General features: G+C 41.7%; 1 protein-coding gene across 14 annotated transcripts in view; it reads left to right on the top strand.

Moving 5' to 3' along the window:
- Positions 1 to 21,223, top strand: part of mrtfba (myocardin related transcription factor Ba) — a 297,785-nt gene that overhangs the window by 42,342 nt on the left and 234,220 nt on the right. For 7 of the 14 annotated variants that reach the window (XM_078240866.1, XM_078240861.1, XM_078240872.1 and 4 more), the window contains one exon: positions 7,809 to 7,890. The exons of the other annotated variants lie outside the window; for them this stretch is intronic. The gene's annotated coding sequence lies outside the window, so the exon portion shown is untranslated. The remainder of the gene's footprint in view (positions 1 to 7,808; positions 7,891 to 21,223) is intronic. 14 annotated transcript variants of the gene reach the window in all.

Raw genomic sequence — 21,223 nt, 5'->3', positions numbered from 1 at the left:
ATAGCTAAGTTCTTGATTGGTAAAGGGATCAAAGGTTACGGGGAAAAGGCGAGAGAATGGGGTTGACAAACATATCAGCCATGATTGAATGGTGGAGCAGACTCGATGGGCTGAATGGCCTAATTCTACTCCTGTATCTTATTGACTTATCCCACATACCTTTGACAAAATACCACATGGTAGGTTGTTGCATAAGGTTAAATCTCACGGGATCCAGGGTCAGGTAGCCAAATGGATACAAAATTGGCTTGATGACAGAATGTGGAGATGCCGGCATTGGACTGGGGTAAACACAGTAAGAGCAGTTGATGACAGAAGACAGAGGGTGGTACTAGAAGGTTGTTTTTCAAACTGGAGGTTTGTGACCAGCGGTGTGCCTCAGGGATCGGTGCTGGGTCCACTGTTATTTGTCATTTATATTAATGATTTGGATGAGAATTTAGTAGGCATAGTTAGTAAGTTTGCAGATGACTCCAAGATTGGTTGCAGAGTGGACTGTGAAGAAAGTTATCTAGGATTGCAATGGGATCTTGATCAGTTGGGCCAATGGGCTGACGAATGGCAGATGGAGTTTAATTTAGATAAATGCGAGGTGATGCATTTTGGTAGATTGAACCAGGGCAGTACTTACTCAGTTAATAGGGCATTGGGGAGAGCTATAGAACAAAGAGATCTAGGGGTACAGGTTCATAGCTCCTTGAAAGTGGAGTCACAGGTGGACAGAGTGGTGAAGAATGCATTCAGCATGCTTGGTTTCATTGTTCAGAACATTAAATACAGGAGTTGGGACGTCCTGTTGAAGTTGTACAAGACATTGGTAAGGCCACACTTGGAATACTGTGTACAGTTCTGGTCACCCTATTATAGAAAGGATATTATTAAACTAGAAAGAGTGCAGAAAAGATTTACTAGGATGCTACCGGGACTTGATGGTTTGAGTTATAAGGAGAGGCTGAATAGACTGGGACTTTTTTCTCTGAAGTGCAGGAGGCTTAAGGGTGATCTTATAGAGGTCTATAAAATAATGAGGGGCATCGATCAGGTAGATAGTCAATATCTTTCCCCAAAGACAGAGTAGTTTAAAACTAGAGGGCATAGGTTTAAGGTGAGAGAGGAGAGATACAAAAGGGTCCAGAGGGGCAATTTTTTCACACAGAGGGTGGTGAGTGTCTGGAACAAGCTGCCAGAGATAGTAGTAAAGGTGGGTACAATTTTGTCTTTTAAAAAGCATTTAGACAGTTACATGGGTACGATGGGTATAGATGGGTCAAACGTGGACAATTGGGTCTAGTTTATGGGTTTAAAAAAAAGGGTGGCATGGACAAGTTGGGCCGAAGGGCCTGTTTCCATGCTGTAAACCTCAATGACCTCATCTTCCTAGCTGACAGACAAAACTGAAAATAAGTAGAATAAAGGAGTAATTGTAGGAAAACAAATAAGGAGAATTACTCGTACATTGCTGCTTTAGATCAGTTTGTCTTCCTCTTTGATATTCCACGTGTTACTTTTACAGAGTGTCTGATTTTTAGATGCAAGTTGAAAACTGTTTTGAAAGCTTGGGCTACCAAGCAAATCTAGTTTAATGTGTGGATTTCGTAATTCAGACTGTAACTTGTTTCTCATAGTTTAATTTCAGTGTACTGTACAATATATATTTGAAGACAGCATTATTCATTTCAATTTAGTGCTAACATTGTGGAAAGTTGGAGAGAATACAGCACATACCTGTGTGCAAAAGGTCTAATTGTTAGTTGGGAAGGCTTGCTTTTCCTAATTAATTCCACATGGTTATTTTTGATGAGATATATTTAAAAGTTTGTTTACTATTGGTTTTAATCTCTTATCTGTTTTAGAAAGGCATTCTTACTGAAAGTCTGGCTTGCAGGCAAGACTTGAGCAAAGTATGATACTTTATTACACACACACAAAGTCACAAAATATTACTAATAGTAGACTCTATAGTGAATACTAGATATTAAATTGAACCTTGTACCCAAAGTTCACTGGTTTCCCCACTGTATATTTAGTGAATATTACTCAAATCTCACCATCTTCACCCTACTGCTAACTTCACAAACCTTAAAAACCCTCCACTTTCTCTGTGCCTTTACCCCTTCCTCAACCTGCCTGGAATCGACTCCGTATGCACTCTGGTGTAAAATGTTCTACTGAGAAGGACAGAAAAGAGCAAGAGTGGCAGTACTGATTAAAAAGAATATTACAGTGCTAGAGAGGATGTTCTTAATTTTTTATTCATTCGTGGGACATTGGCGTCACTGGTTGGCCAGCATTTGTTGCCCATCCCTAGTTGCCCTTGTTCAGAGGGAAGTTGAGAGTCAACCACATTGCTGTATCTCTGGAGTCACATGTAGGCCAGACCAGGTAAGGACAGCAGATTTCCTTCCCTAACGGACATTAGTGAATCAGATGGGTTTTTCTGACAGTGGTCATCAGTGTATTTATAATTCCAGATATTTCTTATTGATTTCAAATTCCCCAATTGTGGTGGGACACAGGTCCCCAGATCTTGCCCTGGATTACTCCTCCAGTGACAATACCATTATGCCACTGCCTCCCCTAAATTTCTTCTGAGGATTATTTGTCTTTGCTCTAGTGAAGGCTCGGTCACTGAATATATTTGAGGCTGAGTTAGACAGAGTTTTGATGAGGGAGTTAAGGGTTATGGGGGAACAACTCAACACCCCAATCAAATTGGCCATGATCTTATTGACTGGCAGAGCGGACTTGATGGCCAATTGTCCTACTCTGCTTGTTGCATACGTTTGAGGCTGGGATAGACAGCTTTTTGGTGTCTCAGGGAATTAAGGGATATGGAGAAAGCACAGTAAGAAGTTTAACAACACCAGGTTAAAGTCCAACAGGTTTATTTGGTAGCAAAAGCCACACAAGCTTTCGGAGCCCCAAGCCCTTTCTTCAGGTGAGTGGGAATTCTGTTCACAAACAGGGCATATAAAGACACAGACTCAAAGCTTGTGTGGCTTTTGCTACCAAATAAACCTGTTGGACTTTAACCTGGTGTTGTTAAACTTCTTACTGTGTTTACCCCAGTCCAATGCTGGCATCTTCACATCATATGGGGAAAGGGCAGGGAAATGGAGTTGAAGCCCACGATCAACCACGATCATGCTGAATGGCTGAGCAGCCTGGATGGGCCATGTTACTTCTGCTCCTATCTATTTTTATGTAATGAACATTAGAGTAGTGACAATATGGGACTTCAATTATCCTATTATAAACTTGGAGAGTAATAGCGTAAAGTGTAGACGGGAAGAGTTTCTGAACTATATTCGGGATAATTTTCCTGAACAGTACATTCCTAGCCCAAAAAGGAAGGAGGCATTATGGGATCATGTCTTGGGGAATGAGGTGGGCCAAATGGATGAAATGTCGGGGCAGATTTACTGAACAGTGCTCACGGTATCATAAGGTTTAGATTAGCTGCAGAAAAGAACAAAGAGCAATCTAGAGTAAAAATATTTAATGGGAGGAATGTCAATTTAAGTAGGTTGAGAACAGATCAGCCCTGGGTAGATTGAATCAATGTTTGGCAAGCAAAACTAATTGTGGGAAACCTTGGAGAAGGCATTTTTTAAATGTTTAAAGTTTATTTGTTAGTGTCACAAGTAGGCTTACATTAACACTGAAATAAAGTTACTGTGAAAATCCCCTAGTCGCCACACTCCGGTGCATGTTCAAGTACACTAAGGGGCAATTTAGTATGGCCAATGCACCTAATTAGCACGTCTTTGGACTGTGGGAGGAAACCTACGCAGACACTGGGAGGACGTGCAAACTCCACACTGACAGTGACCCAAGCCGGGAATCGAACCCGGGTCCCTGGCGCTGAGGCAGCAGTGCTAACCACTGTGTTACTGTGCCGCCCTTCAAGTACAGTCAAGGTGTATTCCCATAAGGGGTAGGGGTGTGGGGGAGAGGGGGGTGGGGGGCACACAAACAAAATGGAAGCTCCCTAGTTGATGTAGCAGAATGTAAGGGGAAGCAGAATATGACATACGTTAGGTTTTAATATGAGGGGGAAGCACAGGAATGTTGAAAAGCTTCAAGAGAAGGTGAAAAGGGAAGTATGAGGGGCAAAGAGAGTATGGGAAGAATCTGGGACTGACATAAGGGAATCCAGAAGTTTTTCCCAGATTATATAAATAGTGAAAAGAGTGCTTAAGTCCAGGGATGGGGCTATACCAGGGTCCAAAAGGGCCAGAGGTACTAAATGAGCATCTTGCATTCTTTGTTACTAAAATCATAGTGAAGGAGGAGATTTTTTTTGTTTATATCCAATTCAATCCAATCAAAGTCCAATTCAAAGTCTCAGCAAGTGAGACATTCCTGATCCAAGCTGACAAGACAGGCCTCCCACTTCGTGTCTTGGGCTTGATCTACATGATCCAAGCTGATTGGAGCAGGCATTGCACCTTCTCCAAGGCTTGATCTTATTTGCATCTTAGCCAAAAGGCCGAGATACCGCTTTAAAAAATTGCTTCAAATGAAGCCTTAATGTAACCTCATGACTTCAACCAAGTCCAGGATGTCGATACTACACTTGACCTTAGCCAAAAGATCAGAAGCGATAGTTTAGACACTGGATGGGCTAAATGGTAAAGAGGAGGTATTAGAATGACTGACTGTACTTAAAGTTAATAATTCACCAGGATTGGATGGGGTGCATTGGAAGATGCTGAGGGAAATCAAGAGGCAAATTGCAGAAGTGCTTGTTACAATATTCCTTCACTATGTGGATGGTTCCAGAAGAATGGGGAATTTAAATGTTAGACCCTTATTCATAAAGAAAGCAGTAACTATCGGCCAGTCAGCAGTGGTGGGACAGCTTTGAGAAATGATAATCGGGGACAAAATGAGCAGTCACTTGGAAAAGTGTGGATGGGACGTAGGGAAAACATTTTGGTGACATGCATTTGATGGCTTTTATGTGGAAATGCATACTGACTCACTTCAGCTATTTACAGAGAGACTGTTTCTGGGGAAGAGCATAACTAGAATCCATCAATATAAGATAGTCACCAAGAACTCCAATAGGGAATTCAGAAGAAACTTCTTCACCCTAAAAGTTGGTAATAATGTAGAACTTGCTACCAGCGGAACTGATTAAAGCCAATAATATAGTTAAATTTAACAGGAGGCTGGGTCGTTGAACATAATCAAGACTGAGTTAAACAGATTTTTGATCTCCAAGGAAGATGAGGGTTATGGGAACTGCAGAAGAATTGAGTTATGGCAGAATAGGATTGAGGGGCTGAATGGCCTCCTCCTCTTTCTTATGTTCTGATAGGAACTAGGCAAGCATTTGAGGGGGACAGTAACATAGGTGATCAAGTTAGATGAGTAGAGATGCCAGGAGGTTAGAGTGAAGCATAGACGCCAGCATGGGCTGGATGGGCTGAATGGCCAGTTTCTGTGCCATGTTATATTGCGTGACATTGTAATGCACCACCACCTACAGATATAGCAGATAAAGGTTTACTTTGTATAATAATTCTTGTTCACCAGTTAAGGGAAAAACAACAACACGTTTATTTACAAGTAAAAGCTATGCAGAGGCTTGAAACCTGTGACTGCAGCCAGCTCCCGAGAACGTTCTGGAACAGCAAGCCCTGCTTACCAGGGTGATCCCCCCCACCCTGCTCCCTGATTAGTTCCCTGGATCATGCTGATTTATCCTTAAAAGAACAATCACCATACTTTGACAATGAGAAAAGGCTCAGAAGAATATTTAACAGAGGTTTTTCATCCAATTTGAACCCCAGGGTCTCTGGAGCTGTGAGGCAACAGTGCTAACTGCTGTGCCCTGTGCCGCCCTGACAGCTTTGGCCAGTTGGGGAAAGCCCCCACAGCTCCACTGCAAAAGCCAGAGTTTAGCTTTGTGATTGGCCCCAACGTACATCATCAGAATCCAATCTGCTTATTTGAAGAAGATCCCTGTCCACTTAACGTGGACCACTTTTGTACCTGCAATTTAAAATTGCAATCGGCCGGACTTGGGGGGTGGGACGCTCGTGCACAAATCTCCTGCTTCATTTAACTTGATCCCTTATCAGTGTTTTTCCCAGTCACTGGGAGTTAAAATTCTGCCCCCCACCACTTGCCTCTCCCCTGGGTGCCTGAAATGGAAAACGCATTCTATTCCCTGACACTTAACAACCCACACTGTAATGAGCACAAAAGTGGAATTGAATTTGAATTCTATATTTAAATGTGTGTGGGCAGAAGAACCACTAAATTGTTTGTCAAATGTCCATTTGTTTTGACTTACTAATTATAGGTGTGAGAAATTGCATGGGGTTCAAATACATCCACTATTGCCAGCCTTGTAACTTGTTAAGTGATGGTGTTAATCAGGACAAGAAGTTCCCGTTGTCCATACTTCCTGTAACAGACAGCAAATCTTGTTATAATTGTGACAGTTTAATAGCTGATAGACATTATTAGTCATTCAAACATAAAATTAAAACTCTTAAATGAGATAGCTCTTCCTTTGTGGAAGACTAATTTCTATTATGAACTTCCTGTTCACCATGATAGCATCATTTAATCAATAAATACATTTTGCTTCTGTTAATATTGAGGTAGTGTTTTAATGGGAGATAATTGAGCAGGTAGCAGTTGGGTTAGATTTCCAGCTCTCGAGTTGTTCTGTGACATTGCTTTTTTTTTTTGTTAGCATCAATGTGGGATTTCACAGAATGCAGGGATCTCTCATTCTCCTTAACTCCAGTGGGTAAAGGCCTAAACTGCTCAATCTCGCTTCAGAAGACAAATCTTTCATCCCTGGAAGCAATCTAGTGAACCTTCTCTGAACTGCCTCTAATACATTTGCATCCTTCCTCAAATAAGGGGACCAAAACTGTGTGTCATGCCCCAGACGCAGTTTCACCAATGCCCTATACAGTTGCAACAGCACTTCCCTACTTCTGTACATTAGTAATGAATGCTTAAATTCTGTTTGCCTTCATCATTACCTACTGCACCTGCACACTAACCTTGCTGTGATCCATGCATGGGGACACCCAAATCCCTCCACACCGAAGCATTTTGAAGTTTCTCTCCATTTAGATAATAAGTTGCCTTTTTATTCCTTTGACCAAAATGGATATCCTCTCACTTATCCATGTTAAATTCCATCTGTTAAATTTTGGCCCACTCACCTAACCTATCCATATCCATTTGTAAATTTCTTATATCTTCATTGTAACTTGCTCCTCCACCTATTTTAGCATTGCAAATTTGGCTCTAGTGTTCGTTCTATCTCTGCATCCAAGTCATAAACGTTGGTGTCTGAAAGAAACAGTAAGTAATCTCATAACACCAAGTTAAAGTCCAACCGGTTTATTTGTTAGCACGAGCTTTCGGAGAGTTGCCCCTTCATCAGTTGAGTCTGGAAGAAAACCAGGCTCAAGGAAATAAAAACAAAATTGCTGGAAATATTCAGCAGTTCAAGCAGTATCTGTGGAGAGGGAAACAGAGTTAACCTTTCAGATCGGTGACCTTTCATCAAACTTAGAGTAAAGGAAAGGAAGTTGTTCATAAAATTTGCTTTCATATAATGTTTTCAGTATAGAAAAATGTCTCGAGGTGCCCAGTGATTAGATTACAGTTGATACTGAGCCAAAGAATATGTTGGAAAGGTGATCAAAAGCTAGGTGGACTTTGTATTTTTGCCCTGAAAATAATTTCTAATTCTGTTTGGACTAAATGTTAAAAGATATTATTGGCAAGTTTTTTGACAATACTAATAAAAGTCCATTCCACTCCAGGTCTGCTGTAGACATACAGTAAATGCATGTCAGCCCTCCCTGACCAGCTGGACTTCCAGAATTCTAGTGTGGAGCATTACTGGTAAGATTTGTAATCAACTGTCTAAACAAATTTAGACTCTGACTGAGGTTGTACTAAACTCTAATGATTTTCCCAGTAATTAGGTGGAATCAATCTTCCACAATCATAAGGTTCTGTAAGCTCTCTGAAGGAAAGCAGTCAAAAGATGCATGGTGAGCAGATGAAATTCTGTGTGTTTGTTTGTGTGTAAGGCATCTCCAGATTAAAATTCTCTTATCTATAGATGTGTTCCCTACAGATAATTAACAGAATTTGGATGTAAACTTTTGAGTCATGCTTTACACTTCAACCTTTTCCCATTACATTGGTCCGCCCTTGATGTTCCAGTTCATTCATCATCCTTGGTGTGTTCTGGGCATTATGCCTAAATTTAATTGTTGCCTTAAGGGAAAGCCAACCAAATTTTGAGATCCTCAATTAAACCAGTATGCTTTTCCGAACAACAAAAGGATTCCGAGCACAAGTCCTACAACCAAATGCAGGTAACCATGGAACCAAAAATGTACGTTGTCCATAATTCACTGATTAGTCATTAATGCAGATGCTGGAAATCTGAAACAAAACACAAAACTGCTGGAAGCATTCACCAGGTCAAGCCACATCTGTGGAGAAAGCAAGCAGGTTCATGTTTCAAGTACTAGAACTGTTCTCATCTGAACAGGAAAACATTACAGAGGGGGAGGGAGATGGGACGGGGAAATGCTCACACGTCAGCAAAGACATTGACCAACCTAGATTGAAAACGGGAGATCGATAATTAGCAGAAATGTTATGAGTTTGAGACAATGAGAGGAACGGGGGACATTTGTAAACTTAACATTGTTACTTTTTATTAACTTTGCATGCGTCAGCTGTGTTTATTAATTTGGTTTGTTATTTTAGCCAGCTTAGATAGAGTTGGCTCTGACGAAGGGTCATCTAGACTCAAAACATTGGCTCCATTCTCTCCTCACAGATGCTGTCAGACCTGCTGAGATTTTCCAGCATTTTCTGTTTTTGTTTCGGATTCCAGCGTCCGCAGTATTTTGCTTTTATCTTAGAGTCAGGAGTCAAACATGGGAGTTATGGGAAAGATGGAGATGGGTTTAGAAGGCAACAATAGAAATTTAAAAAGCGAACATCATGTTCGATTCATTGAAGAAGCAACAAAAAGAGCAGATTAGGGTAATATGGTGGACAATCTATTTGGATTTTCAAAAACCTTCAATAAGGTACCAGATAGTATACTCCTTACTGAGGTCAGAACATGTGGAGTCAGGGGTATGAGTAGTAGAATGGATATCAAATTGAATATAATCTTGATCAATTGGGCCAGTGGGCTGACGAATGGCAGATGGAGTTTAATTTAGATAAATGCGAGGTGATGCATTTTGGTAGATTGAACCAGGGCAGGACTTACTCAGTTAATGATAGGGTGTTGGGGAGAGTTACAGAACAAAGAAACCTAGGAGTACATGTTCATAGCTCCCTGAAAGTGGAGTCACAGGTGGACAGAGTGTTGAAGAAGGCATTCGGCATGCTTGGTTTCATCGGTCAGAACATTGAATACAGGAGTTGGGATGTCTTGTTGAAGTTGTACAAGACATTGGTGCGGCCACACTTGGAGTACTGTGTAAAGTTCTGGTCACAGTATTATAGAAAGGACATTATTAAACTAAAAAGAGTGCAGAAAAGATTTACTAGGATGCTACCAGGACTTGACGGTTTGAGTTATAAAGAGAGGCTGGAGAGACTGGGACTTTTCTCTCTGGAGCGTAGGAGGCTGAGGGGTGATCTTATAGAGATCTATAAAATAATGAGGGGCACAGATCAGCTAGATAGTCAATATCTTTTCCCAAAGGTAGGGGAGTCTAAAACTAGAGGGCATAGGTTTAAGGTGAGAGGGGAGAGATACAAAAGTGTCCAGAGGGGCAATTTTTTCCACACAGGGTGTTGAGTGTCTGGAACAAGCTGCCAGAGGCAGTAGTAGAGGCGGGTACAATTTTGTCTTTTAAAAAGCATTTAGACAGTTACATGGGTACGATGGGTACAGAGGGATATGGGCCAAATGCAGACAATTGGGATTATCTTAGGGGTTTTAAAAAAAAAAGGGCGGCATGGACAAGTTGGGCCGAAAGGCCTGTTTCCATGCTGTAAACCTCTATGACTCTAAAACAGGAAACAGAACTTACTGCCTATAAAGATTTAGGATCTGGAGATGATCACTGGTTTCAAAAGAAAATTGGATGGGCACTTGAGGAAAATGAACTTGCAGGGCTGTGGGGAAAAAGGGGGCGGGGGTTGGTTTAGGACTGACTGGATTGCTGTATATAGTACTGGTATGGGCTGAATGGTCTCCTGTGCGGTAATGACTGGTTCACGGTGATATCAGGTTTCTGTGGTATCTCTGCCATCCTGTTGAGGAAGTGCTATCATATCTGGAATAGTGAATCTTCAAATATTTGTGGAACATTTCTTGTTCCTTAAACGATGGCTGAATACTACTCTTGCACCTTCAGTGTGTTCCATAGCAGGCTATGGGTGATGTAATTTTTGGAGTGCTCCCTGTAGTCACTGAATGTCCTGAATTGTAGAAAAATTCATAATGTTTCAATTGAAACCAGTTGTAGGAACCTCCAAATCAGAGAAACCTTTTTTGAAAAAAAGTATTCCTTCCAATATTCACTGTTATTTCTCTCTGTTATTGTTGCTTTGGACTTGCTTGAAGTCTCAGCCTTTTGAACAATCTACAATTTTTTAAAAATACAACTTTTGATTTACGTGACCATCCTTTTCTCCTGTTGTTCTGTAAATTTGTCTGAATATTTCCTCTAAGCTACCTGCAGTTATATAGATTTCTATAATTGATTAGCCTGAATTTAATCCAGGTCCCCACAGGCGAGCGGTGCTAAATCACTAATGCCACTTACTATGTTTTTAATCAACTGTTTTTAAAGGCTCCACAAATGGGAAGATTTCAATTTTCTGAAGGCTCCAGTATTTTCTATATAAATTAGTATGAATTAAATATTGCTGGTATGAGTCTTGGGGAACGTTGAGAAAAATTCCAATTCGAATAGCAATTATTTTTGGTCGATTTGATGAACAAACGCACATCGTATTAGCTAAATAGCAATTGTTTCAGGCAGCAGAGTAATGTGAATTATTTTTAAATGTTTGCCCAATGGCATGACTCTCTTCTGCTTTTAATGCAGAGAATGTTTTGTATATGTGGGTGTTTGTGTGCACAAATCATTGAAGGTGACAGGACTGGATGAGAGAGCGGCTAACAGAGTATACAGAACCCTCGGCTTTAAGAATAGGGGCACAGAGTACAAAAGCAAGAAGATTCTGTTAAACTTGGATGGCACGGTGATACAACATCAAGGGCATGGGTTCGACTCCGGCCTTGGGTGACTGTCTGTCTGGAGCTTGCACGTTCTCTCCGTGTCTGCGTGTGTTTCCTCCGGGTGCTCCAGTTTCCTCCCACAGCCCAAAGATGTGTAGGTTAGGTGGATTGACCATGGTAAATTGCCCCTTAATGTCCCAAGATTTGAAGGTTAAGGTGGCTTAGTGGGGTAAATGCATGGGATCACAGATGATCGAATCCGGGTAAGATGCTCCGTCGGAGAGTTAGTGCAGACACGATGGTCCAAATGGCCTCCTTCTGTACTGTAGGAATTCTATGTATAAAACACTGGTTTGACCACAATCGGATTATTGCATCCAGTTCTGGGCACCACACCCAAGAAGGATGTGAAGGCATTGGAGAGGGTGCCGAAAAGTTTAATGAATATGCTTCTAGGGATGAAGAATTTGTGTTATGTGTTTAAATTGGAGAAGTTGCGATTGCTTCCCTTGGAGCAGAGAAGGTTGAGACGAGATTTGATAGAAGTATTCACAATCATGAGGGGCCTGGACAGAATAGATGGGAAGAAACTCCCATTGGTGGAAGGTTCAGAAATCAGAGGACACAGATTTAAGATAATTGACAAAAAAAGCAACAATGACACGAGAAACCTTTTCATCCAACAAGTGTTTAGGATCTGAAATTTGCTGCCTCAGAGTGTAGTGAGGCAGATTCGACTGGGGCTTTCAGGAAGGAATTGGATTATTATCTAAATAGAAAAATTGTGTAGGGCTTTGGGGGAGAAGTTGAGTGGCAGGAGGTGAATTCCTGCTTCAGACAGCCCACACAGAGCTGATGGGCCAAATGGCCGTCTTCTGTACTATAACCATTTTATGATTGTATAGAAGTGTATAGGTACTGACCCCAGCCTGTTCAAGTGCATTGGTTATTCGATTTGTATGTTGTAGGTGCTATAGTAAGTGCAGGCAAGCGAGAGTGGGAAAGGAAAGCAAGCAAAAAGTTCAGCTGGTTTTCAGGAGAGCTGTGGGTGAGACACAAAAGCTGTGCTATGCAGAACTTGTTTGGGTAAATTAGTGATTTTAATTTATACAGTATTTCTGTTAAATTCAGTGATTTATTTTTATTTTGCACATTATTCCAGCTAGGAATGCTCAGTGCTTCACATGTACAGTACAGAATTTCAGCTTGTACGCTGGGTTTTCTGGGCAAGACATGTGTGACGGAATCCAACTCCGTTTTTATTGATTCTTTTGGGAATCCACGCTTCAATTAAAGTCATGATTTTCAGGAATGCAACCACAACTTTTTAAGTGTGAACTTGCTGTATATAGATGCAAGCAGTTGTTGATAAAATCATAGAATGTTTACAGCACAGAATGAGGCCGTTCAACCCATTGTGTTGGTGCTGGCTCTCCGCAAGAGCAACACTCCTCGTCTCATTCCATGGAGCTTTCCCCAAAGCCCTGTAAATCTTTTTTCTTCAGATAAGTATTCAATTCCCTTTTGAAAATCTATGATTGGATCCATGTGTGGCTGTATTTTTTTTCTAAAAAGTCTTGAAATTATATTTGAATTTGTAACATATTTTATTCCATCTTGTTCTGAGCAAAACCGAAATAACAATGCTTGGCATCAGTCACGTGTGTTGAAAAGTGAGTTTATAATCTGTGAGGTTAAGACAGCCTGCAGGCTAATCATCAAAAGAATGGTGCAGTTGTTTGGTCTATGCATTCAGATGACTAAGTGTATGTCATGCAAGGTTGGGGGAAAAAAATGAACATTACATACTGTGGTGCCCATTATTTTGAAGAACTGTGTAATACCTCAAATTCAAGATGCTTTCATGTTATTTCGAGTTGGGTGATGCTAGAAAGCGCCACTAGAATTGGGCAGGAACTGAAAGCCTTTGATCTGCTCAGGTCTGGTATCTTTGAACTGCAATGGTTGTTGAAGCAGCACCAGCCAAAATTGTAATTTTGCCCAAATGTTGTCTTCTCAAAAGAACTGGTAGTTCAAAAATAAAAATCCGATACCTTGGCAACTCTATATAGAAGTGAGTAGCGCACAGTCTCAGTCTCTCAGTCATCTCCTCTGGGTTTGGACCTGCAAATATTTCACCTGCCAATTCTTAATTCTGGGAACTGCTGCCAGGCAGATGAGAGGTAATCAACAATCTGGTCCAAAAGATAATCTGTTAACAATAGCCATTATTGCTCTTTGTAGTGTTTTATTATCTTTTGTTCATTTCAATAAATTTATTTGTTTAATGAAAGAGGTCTCAGTTCTCACTGTTTCCACAAATGTTTCTCGCTGATACCTTTTTTTAAAAAAAAGTGCACCATATGAAACCGGTATTTCCTGTGCCACCAGTGCCAGAGTGGCACAGTGGTTGGCACTGCTGCCTCACAGTGCCAGAGACCCAGGTTCGATTCCCGGCTTCGGTCGCTGTCTGTGTGGAGTTTGCATGTTCTCCCCATGTCTGCATGGGTTTCTTCCGGATGCTCCAGCTTCTCCCCTCAGTCCGAAAGACGTGCTGATTAGGTGTGTTGGCCATGCTAAATTCTCCCTCAGTGTACCCGAACAGATGCCAAAGTGTGGCGGCTAGGGGATTTTCACAGTAACTTCATTGCAGTGTTAATGTAAGCCTAATTGTGACTAATAAATAAACTTTAAATTAATGTAGAATTCTGTGAATACATCTGTTTCAATGTCTACCTTCATATGGACAGCATACTGTTTTAATTCAAGTTTTAAAAATATTTTTATAGCCTAATCTCTGCTATAGATATGTGTTGGATTGAGGCGTAGGAGATTTTGTCATGGTGCAGTTGTCACGAAACCCCAATGATGGTATGTGTGAGAGTATTCCAACCTGAAACACTGGTTTCATGTCGTGTATTGTTTTTTAGATATTAGCGAGCAACATTTGTGGAAGCAGTGAGAACTCTTTCATTAAACAAATAAAATTATTTATTAAAATGAAAGAAAGATAATGAAACACTATAAAGAGCAATCTTATACTTTAGCAAATTAACAGTAAACATTTAGTCCTTAAGACTGAAAACTCAAAACTATCTGTTTTCCCCCTCATACTTAAACTTTGCTGAGATCCACATTTCCTAAACAACAATCATAAACCTATCGGTCACATCTCGCCAGTGGTTACCACATTGTACAGCTGAAGTGACCATAACTGGGGAATGGTCTTCGATTCAGTAAAGAAAACAGTTCTTTTGCCCAAACTGCCTTGCCTTTAGCACTTCATCTCAAGCTGAGCTGGTTCCTGAGAATGGCTGCCCCTCTCTCTCTTTCATGCTGCTGCTTCTTCAATACCTCATCCATGTCTAAACTGCTTCGTGGCTCACAGCACTCTGACTAGTAATTGTGTTGATTGCAAAGAACACCCTGTTCCCTATTCTTTTCTTTCTCTTAGATGCTGTCCAAGTATTTACAAAGTACTTGGCAGTTTGATTTTACTTGTACAAAAAAATCATTTTAATAGCATCCTACCATTTCGTGACACCAGTCATCCATCGTTAACTCTGAGACACATTTTAAAATTTTCAGTTGTCTTTCTTTAATTGGCTTCAGATTCATCATTTTGATAAAAAATAAGTTGGAGATGCTAAATTTAGATAGTTACTAACAATGATGAAATAGGCATAATTGATATAAAAGGGTGAACCTATATTTATTTATTAGTCATAGGTAGGCTTGCATTAACACTGCAATGAAGTTACTGTGAAAATCCCCTAATCGCCATACTCCGGCGCCTGTTCAGGTACACTGAGGGAGAATTTAGCATGGCCAATTCATCTTTGTCTTTAATTTTATTTATTAGTCACAAGTAAGGCTTACACTATACTGTTAACTATGGAAAGTTATTGTGAAATTCCCCACATTCTTTGGACTGTGGGAGGAAACCGGAACACCCGGAGAAAACCCACGCAGACACGGGGAGAATGTGCAAACTCCACACAGATAGTGACCCAAACCGGGAATTGAACCTGGGTCCCTGGCGATGTGAGGCAGCAGTGCTAACCACTGGGCCACCGTGCTACCCCAGTACATTGGAGTACAGAAGCAGTAAAGAAAAACTGGTGGACATTTTAGCCCTTCATGTCTGCTTTCTGCTGATATTTCGGCATTTTTGAAATGTGAAATGTAAATGTGCCACCTGGCGAGACTGACTGTCAAGAAATGTTATCATCAGTTTATATCATAGAAGCTATATATATTCACACACAGCCCTGCTGTCTGCAGACTTAAAGAACATGCATTGACATTGTACATATTTCAACTGAGCAAAATAGATGACAACCATTTTCTGGTTCATTTCCCAGGGCAATGCCACGATCAATCGGAATCAACATGCCTGGTTTGAACTTAAACAAAGCGTGACAGTTAACTGTCAATCATCAGTTAACTGGTGCATTCCCCATCGCAATGCCTCTACCACTCAATTAGCATTCTCTTCACATAAAGTATAAATTGTTGTTCCTTTTACATTTGGCATTCTTGTGAATGTGGTGAGTGCAAGACGAAGAGCAATTGCCTTGTTTCAGCGGTACCCAGGTTCACTAATTCCACGTGCAGGATCCATAGTCTTGTAGCACAAGTACAATCAATCCTTCTGGGTGTCATAGAGGTTCTACATTGTGGAAACTAAAGGCCCTGCAATTGCAGGTCTCCTGACAGGCTGTAACCTCACACCAGAAATCATCCGTGGAATTAGTCAGATATCACAAGACAGACCAACCTCAAACTATTTCTGTCAACTCAGTTCATGACCTAGCACTGAAATATCCGGAACATTTTGACAGAATTGGCAGTTTCGGGGAGAGTGGCAACATTACACATGCAAGAGAATGCAAATCCATCAATTGATCCACCTTCTCAGTGCAGCACCTACAAAGAAAACAAATTGAAGGTCGAACTAGAACTATGGAGAAAGATAGAATCATTAGAAAAATGCAAGAGCATGCTGATTGGTGCAGCTTAATCACGTGTTAATCATTGAGAGTATGCCTCAATTCATGATGTTTAAACACAGCTTTGAAACGTTGTCCCTCCAAAATGTCCACATTAGAAGAGTTAAATCTGAGATTTGCAAAGTTTTTCTTGGAGCTTGATACTGTTACTGTTCAGTACATCTTGTGTAGAAGTCCAAATATCTTACTACATTTTGTATACCCATGCCCCATTTAGTCTATACTGTTTTCACCGACTTCGTTTCTGGCTATCGGTGAGCAAGGATCTCTCTAAAGCGCTGTGCCAGGATGCATCTGTACCACTGATGACATTGCTGTTGTAGGAAGAACAAAACAAGTACATGACCCAAATCTGCACTTATTGATGTAAGCGGCACGTAATGCAGGATTGGTGTTTCACAGTCTGAAATGTGTCATCAGTATGCAGAAGATCAATTTCTTCAGATCTGTTTACTCCAGTGCTGGCATCAATCCCATCCAAGTGAAATTGAGGATATTAAAGTCATGGCCACTCCTCAAGGTAAGTATGATCTTCAAAGATTTCTGGGCCTGTAATTTCTTGTCGTCTTACATTCCCAATTTCGATCACAAATCTTCATTGCTAAGGTTTTTGGTAAGAAAAGATACAGACCACAAGTATCTCTTTAAAGCACTGACAGTCGTTATTAGAAGTTTTGACAATGCAATTTTACAATCCTAGGGAGACAGCAACCCTGAGAATAGATGCCTCACAGCAAGGTCTGGGAGCATGCATACTGCAAAAATGCAAACCAATTGCATTTGCTTCAAAATCTCTGTCTGTATCCCAATCCAACTACAACATTAAGTGACAAAAATTAGCTTTAACATTTGGAATAATTGATTTTCACATCTCATTGGATTTATTATCGTCACGTGTATTAGTATACAGTGAAAAGTATTGTTTCTTGCGCACTATACAGACAAAGCATACCGTTCATAGAGAAGGAAAGGAGAGAGTGCAGAATGGAGCATTACAGTTATAGCTAGAGTGTAGAGAAAGATCAACTTAGTGCGAGGTAGGTCCATTCAAAAATCTGATGGCAGCAGGGAAGAAGCTGTTCTTGAGTCGATTGGTACGTGACCTCAGACTTTTGTATCTTTTTCCCAATGGAAAAAGGTGGAAGAGAGAATGTCCGGCATGCTTTAATTATGCTGGCTGCTTTTCCAAGGCAGCGAGAGGTGTAGACAGTGTCAGTTGGTGGGAGGCTGGTTTGCGTGATGGATTGGGCTTTGTTCACGACGCTTTGTAGTTTCTTGCTGTCTTGGAGAGAGCTGGAGCCACACCAAGCTGTGATACAACCAGAAAGAATGCTTTCTATGGTGCATCTGTAAAAGTTGGTGAGAGTCGTAGCTGACATGCCAAATTTCCTTAGTCTCCTGAGAAAATAGAGGCCTTGGTGGGCTTTCTTAATGATAGTGACGTCATGGGGGGGACCAGGACAGGTTGTTGGTGATCTGGACACCTAAAAACTTGAAACACTTGACCATTTCTACTTCGTCTCCATTGATGTAGACAGGGACATGTCCTCCACTACACTTCCTGAAACCAATGACTATCAACCTCGTTTTGTTGACAGTGAGGGAGAGATTGTCGTCACACCAGTTCATTGGATTCTCTATCTCTTTTCTGTACTCTGTCTCTCCTTTGTTTGAGATCCGACCCACTATGGTGGTGGCATCAACAAACTTGAAAATCGAGTTGGAGGCTAATTTGGCCACACAGTCATAGGTGTATAAGGAGTATAGTAGGGGGCTGAGAACACAGCCTTGTGGGGCATCGGTGTTGAGGGATGATCGTGGAGGTGGTGTCATTGCCTATCCTTATTAATTGTGGCCTGTGAATTGAGAAGTTCAGGATCCAGTCGCAGAGGGAGGAGCTGAGCCCCAGGCCATGGAGTTTGGAGATGAGTTTCATAGGAATAATGGTGTTGAAGGCTGAGCCGTAGTCAATAAATAGGAGTCTGACAGAAGTGTCTTTGTTATCTAGGTGTTCCAGGGTCTGTCTGTTTGACAAAAGATTTGTGGTAGAAATGGACCACAAAGCCACAGGATATGACTTGGCGAAAACCATCAACTGGCGCACAACCTAGATTGCAATGTGTGTTGATAAATATTCAAGGTATTGATTGTCAGATTGGGTACAAGCCAGATAACCTGATGGTCACATCAGATACACTGAGCAGATTCCCTAACCTCGCAAAAACAGAAGCTGTGTCCTTGGATCTACAAGTTGACATTCAACTTGAAGATGTTCTCCAAATTGATCTGGTACATTTTGCACAATGGAATTGTCAGCAGCGACAGGAAAAAATGGCAAAAGGTTTTCTGCCACAGAAACTGTGGAAAACTATCATTGAAGAATGGCTCGATTCAATTCAGAGTGTTAACAAAGATGTGAGACCATTTTGGCCTTATTGGGATGAGCTAACCATTGTCTGGGGAGTCATTTTTAAAGGCGGGTGGGTGGGTCATCATACTGAGATCTTTGCGGCCTGATATTCCTCAACAGCTTCAACACTCACACATGGGAATTGATTGGCTGGGATGACTCATGAGAAGCAGTCTGTTGGCTGGGCCTGGACAATGACATTGAATTGTTATCAAGAAGTGTCAAGAGCATATGCCAAGTTAGCACAAAGAATCACTGATTCCTAATGTTCCAAAATCGCATCTGATCTCATGTCCATGATTTTGACTTTATTGCCATCACGGACTATGTTGTTAAGTACTCCATTATTCACCAATTGCCCAAGTACAACAGGCGCACCTTCTCTAAGCACATGGTGGCTAACACTGCTGCCTCACAGCGCCAGGGGCCCGGGTTCAATTCCCGGCTTGAGTCACTGTCTGTGCGGAGTCTGCACGTTCTCCCCATGTCTGTGTGGATTTCCTCCAGGTGCTCCGGTTTCCTCCCACAGTCCGAAAGACATGCTGGTTAGGTGCATTGGCCGTGCTAAATTCTCCATCCATGTACCCAAACAGACGCCAGAGTGTGGCGACTGGGGGATTTTCATAGTAACTTCATTGCAGTGTTAATGTAAGCCTACTTGTGACGCAAGTAAATATTCAGCTTATTTGATGCGCTAGATGGATTATTATGGATAGAAACATAGAAAAACTACAGCACAAACAGGCCCTTCGGCCCACAAGTTGTGCCAAACATATCCCTACCTTCTAGACCTACCTATAACCCTCCATCCTATTAAGCTCCATGTACTCATCCAGGAGTCTCTTAAAAGACCCTATTGAGTTCGCCTCCACCACCACTGACGGCAGCCGATTCCACTCGCCCACCACCCTCTGTGTGAAAAACTTACCCCTAACATCTCCCCTGTACCTACCCCCCCCCCCCCAGCACCTTAAACCTGTGTCCTCTCGTAGCAGACATTTCCACCCTGGGAAAAAGCCTCTGAGAGTCCACCCGATCTATGCCTCTCAACATCTTATATACCTCTATTAGGTCTCCTCTCATCCTACGTCTCTCCAAGGAGAAAAGACCGAGCTCCCTCAGCCTATCCTCATAAGGCATGCCACCCAATCCAGGCAACATCCTTGTAAATCTCCTCTGCACCCTTTCAATCTTTTCCACATCCTTCCTATAGTGAGGCGACCAGAACTGAGCACAGTACTCCAAGTGGGATCTGACGAGGGTCTTATATAGCTGCATCATTAACCCCGGACTCCTAAACTCAATCCCTCGATTGATAAAGGCCAGCACACCATACGCCTTCTTAACCACCTCCTCCACCTGTGGGGCCGATTTTAGAGTCCTATGGACCCGGACCCCAAGGTCCTTCTGATCCTCTACAGTACTAAGAGTCTTTCCCTTTATATTGTACTCCTTCATCCCATTTGACCTACCAAAATGGACCACGACGCATTTATCTGGGTTGAAGTCCATCTGCCACTTGTCCGCCCAGTCTTGCATCCTATCTATGTCCCTCTGTAACTTCTGACATCCCTCCAGACTATCCACAACCCCACCAACCTTCGTGTCGTCGGCAAACTTACCAACCCATCCCTCCGCTTCCTCATCCAGGTCATTTATGAAAATGACAAACAGCAAGGGTCCCAGAACAGATCCCTGGGGCACACCACTGGTGACCGACCTCCATTTAGAAAAAGACCCATCTATACCCACTCTCTGCCTCCTTTGGGCAAGCCAGTTCTGGATCCACCGGGCAGCAGCCCCTTGGATCCCATGCCCCCTCACTTTTTCTAGAAGCCTTGCATGGGGGACCTTATCGAACGCCTTGCTAAAATCCATATTGAGGTCCACAATGTATTGCATTTCAGGATATATGTGAGAAGTGTAATACCGATCACACTACTTCTCTTTGCTCTAAATCTACTGACTTAGCTGAATGAATGATTCACATGGTGAAATCACTAGTTCTCAAATCTAGACAGACGAAGCTGGACCTGCACATTGCAAAATTACACCCGCGAGCAACACCTTTTAAATGCAACTATTCTATTGCTGTAAGAGCTCATGTTTGGAAGACCAATGTGTACCAATTTACCTACTCTTACTCATTCGACTCTCAAACTAGAGAGCAACTTTTAAAACTGAGAGAAGGTGACCATTATACAATAAAAACGCAATTGCCAAGTTTACAATTGGGACAACAAGTTTGCATCCATAATCCCACTGATAAGGAGTTGTTCAGAACCAAAGTCTTATGAAGTCATTACACACACATGCACAACAGTGGGGCATAACCAAAGATAAATCCAATCCTTTCCAGGTCCTAACCATTGTGCAGTCCTATTGCAACTTGAACAAGTGATGATCTGGAGGATAATGTAGGTGGTCTGATTAGTAGGCTTGCAGATGACACAAAAACTGGCAGAGTTGCAGATAGTTACAAGGATTGTCAAAGGATACAACAGGATATAGATTGCTGACTTGGGCAGGGAAATAGCAGATGCAGTTTAATCCAGACCAATGGTGGTGCATTTTGGAAGATCA

Source organism: Mustelus asterias, chromosome 23 (assembly GCF_964213995.1).
Source record: "Mustelus asterias chromosome 23, sMusAst1.hap1.1, whole genome shotgun sequence".
NCBI lineage: Eukaryota > Metazoa > Chordata > Chondrichthyes > Carcharhiniformes > Triakidae > Mustelus > Mustelus asterias.
The sequence above is the reverse complement of the archived record's forward strand: the minus strand, read 5'-3'. Positions and strand labels throughout refer to the sequence as shown.